The sequence below is a fragment of the Odontesthes bonariensis genome, chromosome 16, assembly GCF_027942865.1.
Source record: "Odontesthes bonariensis isolate fOdoBon6 chromosome 16, fOdoBon6.hap1, whole genome shotgun sequence".
NCBI classification, from domain to species: domain Eukaryota; kingdom Metazoa; phylum Chordata; class Actinopteri; order Atheriniformes; family Atherinopsidae; genus Odontesthes; species Odontesthes bonariensis.
In genome coordinates this window covers 5,069,980-5,080,582 of record NC_134521.1, presented here as the reverse complement: position 1 = coordinate 5,080,582, position 10,603 = coordinate 5,069,980, and the positions used below count along the sequence as shown (strand labels likewise).

Genomic DNA, 10,603 nt, shown 5'->3' with positions numbered 1-10,603 from the left:
ACTTGACGCTGGAAACGAGAGAGGAGCTCCGTTAGTGGACCAGGGAGAGCGTGGTGAGGAATCCCAGCAGCCCCCGGAGAGTGAGAGCCGGACCGGCTGGACCCCTCGGAGGAGGACCCGAGAGAGAGACCCACGTTGCCACGGGAGAGGCCCTGGTCCAGGTAACCGCTCTGTGCGCACGGTTCATGCTGCTTTCCCCGGCAGGCAGGTGCTCTTTGAATGGCTGCTGGAGATGGAGAGGCGGCGGTCCGCGAGCCTTACGAAACGGCTTGTAAAATCTCAGGAGATCCGAGATCCTATTACTTACTTACCGTAGCCGCCTGATTTATACGGCCTCTGTGCGCGGGGTTGCTGAACCATAACAGGAGGAGAGGGTGAGGGGAAATCTTCATCAAACCATTTTGCACCTCTTTAAAAGGAGCTGTGCGATATGATGCGCAAAGATAGCGGCATATATTATTCATCTTAGATATTAAAGCGCTCCTCTTTGTGTTTTTATTTGCATGATGTTAAGCTTGTTTTTTTTTTTTTCCAGTATTACACATGGACGTCAATTGGGTCTGGCAAGGTGGCGGTTTCACAGCAGCACGTTGAATATTTCATAGTTTGTTTTCTTTATTTTGAGGCAACGCAAAGATAAATCCACAGTTGCTGTGATTTTTATTTTTTTTTTTGTATGAGAGCCAAATGTGAACACATTCCATGTAGAGCATTCAGAAGCAAACTAGTCTGACCAGATAATGATATCCACTCATTTTGGTAATTTGAATTTTTTTGGAAGTTTGACTTCAGCTATTATTAAAGTGGGAGTTTGGATGTGATGCCGTGAAGCCTGCATCTCTCTGCATGCAGTGTAATAAAAGTATATTGTTCTGCAGAGTACCAAGAAGATAGTGAACATATGTTAATAGTCTATGTTTGCCTGTAAGCACCAAAAGTGGAGACTCTCAGATCTTAAAGGGGTTACCACTGGGGAGAAAATCCCTGTACATCTTACGATAACTTTCAAGAAATGCTAATATACTATCATCATCTCCTTTCCAGATACACACAGACTAAAAAGATCTAAAAGTTGCTACAAGAATGTGCCTACATGTCTGTATTGTTCAATATAAGGAGAAAAGGCATGCACCATCATTTTAATATATGAACAGTAATACAGTAATGTTGTGTCAACAGTTAAAGTAACTGAGGTAACCTCAGTGCACCTGAGCTTTGTCTGCCAGGGCCAAGCCTAGAGTAGCAGGAGATACTGCAGAGGGGAGATCACGATGGTGGGAGGATGGGAAGCTGGGATAGCCCTCCTCCCTGATGCAGGAGAGGGGGGGTGGGGTTGGATGAGGGATGGTCTGGCGCACCCTTCCTTCCCTCTCTGTCCGTAGTATACTGGTGCATTACTGCTCCCTGTTCACTTGTGAGTGTAATCAGTCTGTCAGCAGCAGCCAACTCAATCATTCACTCCCCCACCAGCAACGCAGGAACACACTCCTCCCTGATTTCTGACCAGAATGTTACCACAGTTGGCTTCTCCTGCTGTGAGCATTACTTGTTTGAACACTTAGAATCATGATTTCTAGCAGGGAAAATCAGTTTTTCTTGACAACAAATCTGCATGACTTAAAGTATTGTATACATGTTTTTTTTTTGTTCATAACTTATGGTACCACTATTACAGACTACAATATCCGTGCTGTTGTCTCTAATCTTAACATCATTTGGTGAGCTTCTCATATAGCATATAACTCATATAACTTTAAAGATCTTCCCCCTCCATACATTTATTTTTCCTTTCTCTTTGCATTTCTCTGTGTGTTTTCATTGTTGTTGGTTTAAAGACAACAAAGCTTACCAGTTCATTTTTGTGCTCACACTGTATATCAGAAAGTAGCCTGAAGTCACTAGCAACAGCATGGCCACACTGTACCCAGAATAAACCAGTTAAAGCAACAGGCTCTCACTGTGATGCCAGAGAGCGTACAGTTTAGGCACATCATTCCACTTCTCTAGATGTGAGTATATAGATGTTTTTTGTGGCCGGTTTATTGGTTATTCAAAGGTTGGTTGCTTGAACTAACGCATTCAGAACCATGGACAGCTAACAGGAGCTGTCCATGGTGCTGTGCAGGCTGCTCTATCTGCTGCTTGGATAAATGCTTTCCACGGTGAAGTGGCTAAGGCCATGGACATACTTCTGTAGAATCTCTGTGTTGGGCCTTCGCAAACGGACGTCTACACTTTATAGCATGTTGCTGCCACTTGGGGGCAGTAATGGAAATGTGTGGAACAATCTGAGCTGTGAGCCATCTTAGTTCAGTTGGTGCTGTTGTTGATCGTTTAGCTTTGCTCTGCTGTGGAAAACACAGACTCTATTGTGGGAAAAGTGTTGCTTTTTGATGGAGGGGTGCTTAGTGTTAGGAAAATGAAGATTTTTCCAGTGTAGCAGCTGTCACTTTGTTTTACATTGTTTTTATTGCTCTGCTTTTTGTCCTCTTTGTTATTGTTGTTATAAAACTGGTTGTAGTGGACTCCTCCTGGCTGAAATGAGCTTTCAGTCAATCAGTATTCGACCAACGTGAAGCATCTCAGTGTTTGGAAGACTGCATTTCTGTCCATTTACATGGAAAAATACCCAGAATCCTTCACTCTGCAAGGTCTGAGAGCGATGCTGACGGAAACCTTCACCAAGGTATAAAATGCTCACAATAATGGTTCAGTCATGTTAACTCCTGTTAGGGAAAAGCAGCGGCTGGTTTCACAGCGATATTTTCGACACGCATGTTTGTTAGGTCAGTTTTCATCAGGCTCTTAGAACAGGTCGAAATAAGTTCGTAACCATCTAGCTTATTAATAAAAAAAACTGTCCATGGTAACAATCAGTCAGTCAGGGGAAGACCCGTGACTGTCAGCCAATGACGGTGACTCGTGAACGCGCACTACTCATGACAACACATACACAAGAAAAAGCTTTGATAAACATGCTACATTTTTAAGCAGGACGGCACAAGCAACCTAGACATGAGTGTTGGAGCCAGAATCAGATCTCAAATATCAAAGTGAGCAGCACGATGAATTGTCACAGCGAAGATTACACCAGGACATTTCTGTTTCTATCACACAGATATATCTCGTACTGTCTCCAGATGACTGCAGTCCTATAGAGTCATTGTGCGACTGCTTAGAGCAAGTCAAAAAGTGGATGAACCAAAATTTCCTTCAGTTAAATCAAGAAAAAACTGAGGTCATTTTGTTTGGCAACAAAGAGAAGAGGTTTGCTGTCAGTAAACATCTTGAGTCACTGTCTCTAGAAACTAAAGACCAAGTCTGGAACCTCGGCGTGCTGATAGACTCAGACCTGACCTTCAACAATCATATCAAATCAGTCACCAAATCAGCCTTTTATCAACTTAAGAACATATCCAGAATGAAGGGTTTCATGTCCCAAACAGATCAGGAGAAGCTGATTCATGCTTTCATCTCCAGCCGACTTGACTACTGTAACGGTCTTCTGACTGGACTCCCCCAAAAGAGTCTCAAACAGCTGCAGCTCATTCAGAACACTGCAGCCCGAGTTTTAACCAGAACACAGAGATCACATCACATCACCCCAGTTCTCAAGTCTTTACATTGGCTCCCGGTCAGATACAGAATAGATTTTAAAGTTCTGCTGCTCGTCTACAAATCACAGAATGGTTTAAGTCCAGAATACATGAATGACATGCTAGCAGAGTATAAACCCAGTAGAGCTCTGAGATCTGCTGACTCAGGTCAGATAGTGGAGCCCAGAGTTCAAACTGGACCCGGTGAAGCAGCTTTTAGCTGTTATGCTGCACACAACTGGAACAAACTACCAGCAGAACTGAAATCAGCCCCAACTGTGAGCACTTTTAAATACAGGTTAAAAACATTTCTCTTTCCGTGTGCTTATGGTTGAGTTTAATTTTTCTTTTTCCCCTCTTCTTTGATTGCTTTTAACTGTGTTTTTAATTTTTATTCTATTTTTTTTCTCTTTAAATTGCTGCTTTATGCTGTTCTTTTAAATGCCTTGTCTTTATGTAAAGCACATTGAGTTGCCTGTGGTATGAAATGCGCTGTATAAATAAAGATGCCTTGCCTTTCCTTGCCTTTGGTAAATATGCTCAATGCCTGCTTGTGTGGTTAACTTCTGAGCAGTAGAATACCATTAGACCCCTTAGCTGCCTTTCACTCAGTGTAACCACGATGTTTGAACTAAAATCCGTCTGTAAGTCTAGTGCCAACACAACACGGACATTTCAAGCAGTGAGTGAAACTGCTTGAGGTTCAGACTTTTGCCATTTTAGTGTTTGAACATCCTTGACTTTCGGAATCTGTCGAAGTGTAGCGAATGACTCCATATATTTTTCTGACAGTCTTGCTGGCCAGGAAAAACAAACCGCACCCACTGCTCCAACATTGCTGGGTCTTTAGAGAAGCTGAACGGGGTCAACTTGCCTCAAAACCAAAAAAAAAATGTTTGGTTTCAGAGACATCTCTGAAGTTAAAAACAAAGTTCTGTACTCTGATAAAATACTAATGGATCACTTGTTCCTTGTAGCACGATAACCTCCGCTTTTAAAATGCTCGCGGTGGATAACGTGCATGCTTTAGCTGCCATCGGTGCATAGCTCCTTGAGAATTCCACCAATCCTGACTTTCATCCGGTCAGTTCGAGATTGCTGGATGAAACAAGTTCCTTTTGCATAAATATACTAAAACGTGCACATATCTCTTTTTTTTTTTTTTTTAAACTTTGGGTGGCGTGAATACGTAATTTTATCATGCTAAAAAATGCATGCCATGTGATTATTAATTTAATGTTTTTGTACTGGGATCCTCTGATGGACATTTTCTCTTTCCTGACCAGTCGGTTTATCATCAAATTAAGAAAATTAGCGGTACATTATTTACAGAGAAGAGATAAGACATCAGTGGAACCACATTACACCTTTTAGTGGTAGTAACATAAGTGAATGAGTTGCATGTCAAAAATGATGCCTTTGCACCAGTATCAGCCCCATGTGGCACTTCTGCCAGTACCAGGCAACACCAAATGAATGAGATCAATGTTGACATCTGCTGACCAGCAGCCAGGCTTTGCAGAATGAAGTAAGGGCCATTTGCAGCCTGCGCTAAAGCTCATATTCAGCCGTGTGTTTATGTGTGTTGCTCAGTCACAGCACAGACACGTCTGAGACTGCAGACTGTATAACACTGCTGCAGCCTCTCTACTGAAGTCTGTAACCTCACAAGATCATGGTCTGCTATGGCTGTTGAGTAAACCAGCAGGGGGTCGCAAGTTTTGCTCCCAATCAGAAATGAGAGGAAAGCATTTCTTTATGAATCATTTATTGTCCAATATCAACACCTCACGTTCCCAGTTTAGCTAATGATGCATCGGATGTTTTATTATTTTGCCAACACTCTACTCATCTGCTGGACGCGTTTTTTTGGGGGGGGGGGTTTTGCAATAGATTATCGATTGAACATCTTCTCCTTCCATTTCAGGAGCCTTCATGATTTTACTGCATCATCTCTCAGCCATGAATAAACTGTCAAATCTTTGTCCACAGAAGTCTTCCTCCTCTGAAAGACCACTAATGTACAGCAAATCACTGCAATTCATCAAGCATACAGTATTGAATCATGTTAATGCCTTATTGCCAACAACCACAGTTGCTGGGCTTTCATGTATTCTTTCTGTTTGTACTATGAGACAAAGAGCCTTTATTTTCATTTTAGCCACTTTGTGACAAATAGAATCCTTCATTCTCCGATTTTTTTTCTCAGTCCTATTAGTCCTGTGGTGTAGGCAGTTTTATTGAATTTCCATAAAAGATTCTCCCATTTGTTTTGTTCTCCACTTGTGGGGAAACCAAAGTCATAAATCATCATAGATCACATCTTCCCAAACATCTGTCTGCGATCGAGCAGCATTTTCCTTCTGCAGGAAAGCTTCTGTGCACGTTAATACTCTGGTCAGATATTTGCAGCTATCTTTTTTTTTCAATTGTCAAACATCTCGTGACTCACCAGCTTTCGTTTGCAAGTGAAGTGCAGTTTCATCAAAGCTCTCACATCTCAGCGTGGTTCATTTTGTCTGAAAACCTAGGTGTAAGATTCTGTCACCAGTGATCAACCTCACTGACTGAAGCAGGGAGGAGCAGTCAAATAAATCAAATTTACAGCCTTCTAACGGACACTTTTACAGAGGCACACTCCATCTGCCCGCAGTGCTCTGCAGCAAACTTTGTATGTTAACAACATCATTTTGAATAAAAGCTTGCTGTACTACCAAGAAGCCAGTCACAGTCAGTTATGGTTCTAATTGTTAATGTTTATGCACTGACTGGCATTCATCCACACATAGTTGCACTGGAGCATATTCCAGCTGCCATTTGGCAAAGGGGCCGGGTACACCTGGAAAGGTCCCCAGTCCATCACAGGGCCAACACACCAACAAACAACCATGCACACTCACACCAAGGTCAGTTTAGAATCACCAACTAAGCTAACGTGCAAGTCCACAGAGAAACGGCAGGACTCGAACCAGACTCCTGTGAGCTGATGGTGCTAAGCACCACACCGCAGTGTCAACCAATTTAAAGGTAACAGCAGCAAATCACATTCATAACCTGGAGACTTCACACGGTTCATTGCACATCGTTTGTTAAATAACGAAACAGTTTAAGTTGTTTAGAAACTTTTGCTTCAGAAACCTGAAGCCTGGAGATAGTTTTATGTTTCATTTTAGGAAATGCAGAAAAGTGTCTGTTTCCCCTCATAGACGCACAGTTTGTGGGCATGTGGACAGTAAGGCATTAGAGGTTTAGAGATATTTTACTGGAAAAAGAACAAAACGGTAAAAACTCTTCTTTGAGAATAAATAATTAAAATAATAAATCTTCGATTTGATTTCACTAAAGGCAATGTGGAAATTAATGTTGATATTTGTAGGTGCTTTCAGGTAGTTTTCACTTGCAAAATGTAGAATTTGTCAATAGTTTGTTTGTTTTAGGATAAACATGAATTACTTAATTATCACACCCCAAGGTGCTGCACACACAATTTAAAACATGAACTGTTCATAGTTTAACAACTCCCCAAAACAAACAGTATTTGTTAAATATCTGACAAAAAATATGAAGGAATAAAAAAAAAAAGTAGTTATTTCACAGTTATAAATCTCCCTGAGAGTATTTGGCTCTCTGTTTTCAACAAATTGTTCAAACCCCTCGGATGGTTTGCAGCTTAGGAGACTGAATTTCCTTTGAAGGATTCAGTGTAGCCCAAACTCTGTGATGTTGCCCCATTTTTACATGGGCAGCTGTTAGTGATTACTTATATTCTTTCAAAGATAAAAATGTGTCAGATGTTGAGTTTATAGCTCATCCTGCTCCTTAATCATGAGTCATCTGGTTGAAACTGAAACATTAGATGGTTGCAGACGTGGCGATTATTTGGGTGCTTAATCACAGTATCTCCTGACTCTTCCTCAAAAAGGGTTCTTTTCAGCTCTAATTCACAGCAGAGGCTGTTGTTGTTGTGCTTGCCACAGTATTAAAAGCATAAAGCCTGCTTTCTCCTCAGAATTGGCTCTCTGCAGGTAATGCTGCTGGCAGTCCGCAGAGGCCAGATGACAGCATGGTTTTCCCCATCGTAGTCACGAGCCAAGACACCAGGCCATCTGTCAGATTTAGCTTCCAACTGCAACCTCGCATTCCCCCAGGAATTTACTTTATCGCTCGCTCAAGAGTCAGCTTGCTTGTTAATTCCTCTGGATTGGACTTGCTTACTTACATAGACCGGGTGTTACATGAGACCCACACATGTAGACCTTCTACAGCAGGGTGCCTCAAACAGTATTTCAAGGGAAGACTCCCGTACTAATTCACGTTTACTTAAAGAGGTAGTTGCATATTAACTGTAGTGACTATTTGTCTATGAAAATAATAATAAAAGAAAAGAAAAAACTTTTGTTTATTTTGGTTTTCAAACTAAAATTAAACAGAACTCAAATCATTACTTAACGCACTGTGGGGTTTCTGGTTTCTGCAATAAGAAGGTCCAAAAACATCAAAATGTAGTTCATCGTGGGTTTTATTCCGACTTTGCAGGCAAAACAGAACATGACAAGCTTTATGAGATCCCTTCTTGCCTCTCCTGCTCTGATTCCCATGGCGTGCTTCTGCTTGCCTCACCTGTTCACCCACTGATTGACGAACTGAAACTGCTAACTGGTAAAAAAAAAAAAAAAACATGTGACCACCCAAGTATGCCCAGAGCTCCCTAAAACACAAGTATTTATGTGAAACGCCCATTTCCCAAACAAAAAATTTATTAAATTAATTACAAACCAATTTATCCTAAACAACTCAAATTAAACAAAAATTCAACCAAAAACTAAGCAAATAATATAAATCTAAATTCTATGGCTTAACTAGAAAAAAAGAAATAGCTCCTACATTAACTGTAGTCAAGTTATAAAAAAAAAGCTGTAGTTGTTTGCTGCTTTACAGCCAGATTATTTGCCTGCTTGGGTTAAACATGTCACAGGTCTCTCCTGAAAGAGCTGCATTTCTCTGAGTGTCAGAACAAATCAGTGCTTGAAGCTTTCCGGTTAATGTTGTTTGAAAGGTACAGTAGTCACATTTCATGCTCTCCCTGCGTCTCTCTCTGTTTTTTCTCTCTTTGTTTTCCGTCAGATATTAGATATTGTGGAGCTCTGCGGGAGGGTGAAAACACCACCGCAGCCCAATTAAAGAGTACCTTATTTCATAATGCAGCTTGGTAGTGATTCGTTATTAAGAGAGCTGAACAGGATTTGGTTTTATTCATTTTCTGTAGGTAAAACAAACAAGGTGAGGATGCTGTTTAGTAGCTTTGCTAACAAGACTAATTCAAAGTTTAGAGCTCCACAGCTCCAGTGTGACCTCAGAGACCCCATCGGTCCTGTGAATCTTATTTCAGTGTCCCTGTAAGAACCTGTATTTTTTTTACCAAAGCGGTTCCAGTGCTGGTTCAACACTGTTGCTAGTTCTCAGCTAACTTAAAACTGTTTTGATTTTATATACCAGAGAGCCACCACAGAGCCATGCTATTACATCACTTTAAACGTCCAAGGTTAGACTTGCATTGAAAATAATGGGGCCAATTTAAATAAATTTTCCAGGAACGTAACAGTCACAAACTGGTTAGGAACTTCCTGTGAAGTTGTCACTTGACTCTGCACCACAGTGTGTTATGCTGTGATGTGAAGTCTGCTACATGTACTGGAAACGGCTGCTGACAGTGTCTTTATGTCAGAATTCCTCCTCTGGACAAGTCATGTTATGGCAACATTTCCAAGTTACCCCACCTTACCATCCTACATGATGTAGCGAATAAAGAAATATTGTATAGTATTGTCTAATGCTATCAGCGGATCACTGAGGCTGACTCCTCGTGTCTCGAGGCTCCTGGCTACAGCAGCTACATCAGTCACCAGCATGACAAACTGAACTCATTATAGTTATAATAGTGAACAGTTCTATGGAACAGTCTATGTGCCAATATTAAACAATGCCCATCCATTCACCTTTTCAAACTAAGGTACAAAAAAATTATATTATTAAAGTACAGTGCGCAAGAAGATCGCTGCGTACGACAGTAAAAGATGTTATGATCAGTTACTCACAGGCCTTACCCTTTGGGTATTCTTATTGCCATTGCTGATATTTTTTAAGGAAGAAGAAATGGGGGAAGAGAAATGTATGTATATATATATATATATATGTATACATATATATATATATGTATACATATATATGTATATGTACATATGTATGTATGTGTGTATGTGTATGTATTTTTTCCTTTTTTTTTTTTACTTTATTGCAACTGTACTATGTACACACATTTGATGGCGAACCAATGATGTAAATGGCGGCGGCCTTATTATTTATTAAGAACTGAATGGGGGTGGGAATCTATAAGCTTGTCTTTGTCCCACTCCTTTCCAAGCTTATTTGAATCTAAGTTGTATAAATGTACTTCTAAAATACTACGAATAAGTTCAGTTTGGGCTGCACGGTGGTGTGGTGGTTAGCACCGTCGCCTCACAGCAAGAAGGTTCCAGGTTCAACACCCAGCTGGGGCCTTTCTGTGTGGAGTTTGCATGTTCTCCCCGTGTATGCGTGGGTTCTCTCCAGGTACTCCGGCTTCCTCCCACTGTCCAAAAAATCATGCATGTTAGGTTGATTGGCATCTCTAAATTGTCCTTAGGAGTGAGTGTGAGCGTGCATGGTTGTTTGTCTCATATGTTTCTATGTGGCCCTGCGATGGACTGGCGGCCTGTCCAGGGTGTACCCCGCCTCTCTTCCATTGACTGCTGGGATAGGCTCCAGCCCACCCGCGACCCGATCGACGGATTCAGCGGTATAGATAATGGATGGATGGATGGAAGTTCAGTTTGTGTATTGTACAAAAATTGTAATGTAGTTAGCCGCTTGTTCTGTATATAATTTTTGCTTGGAATAAACTAAACTAAATAATTGTTGGCATTATAGGGGAAAAGCATCTAAAAGATTATGAAAGATATGTCTAGTTG

General features: G+C 41.1%; 1 protein-coding gene across 4 annotated transcripts in view; it reads left to right on the top strand.

Moving 5' to 3' along the window:
- The window catches only part of LOC142402018 (calpain-5-like), a 48,021-nt gene continuing 37,418 nt past the window's right edge, over positions 1 to 10,603 (top strand). For all 4 annotated transcript variants that reach the window (XM_075487462.1, XM_075487461.1, XM_075487464.1 and 1 more), the window contains exon 1: positions 1 to 161. The gene's annotated coding sequence lies outside the window, so the exon portion shown is untranslated. The remainder of the gene's footprint in view (positions 162 to 10,603) is intronic.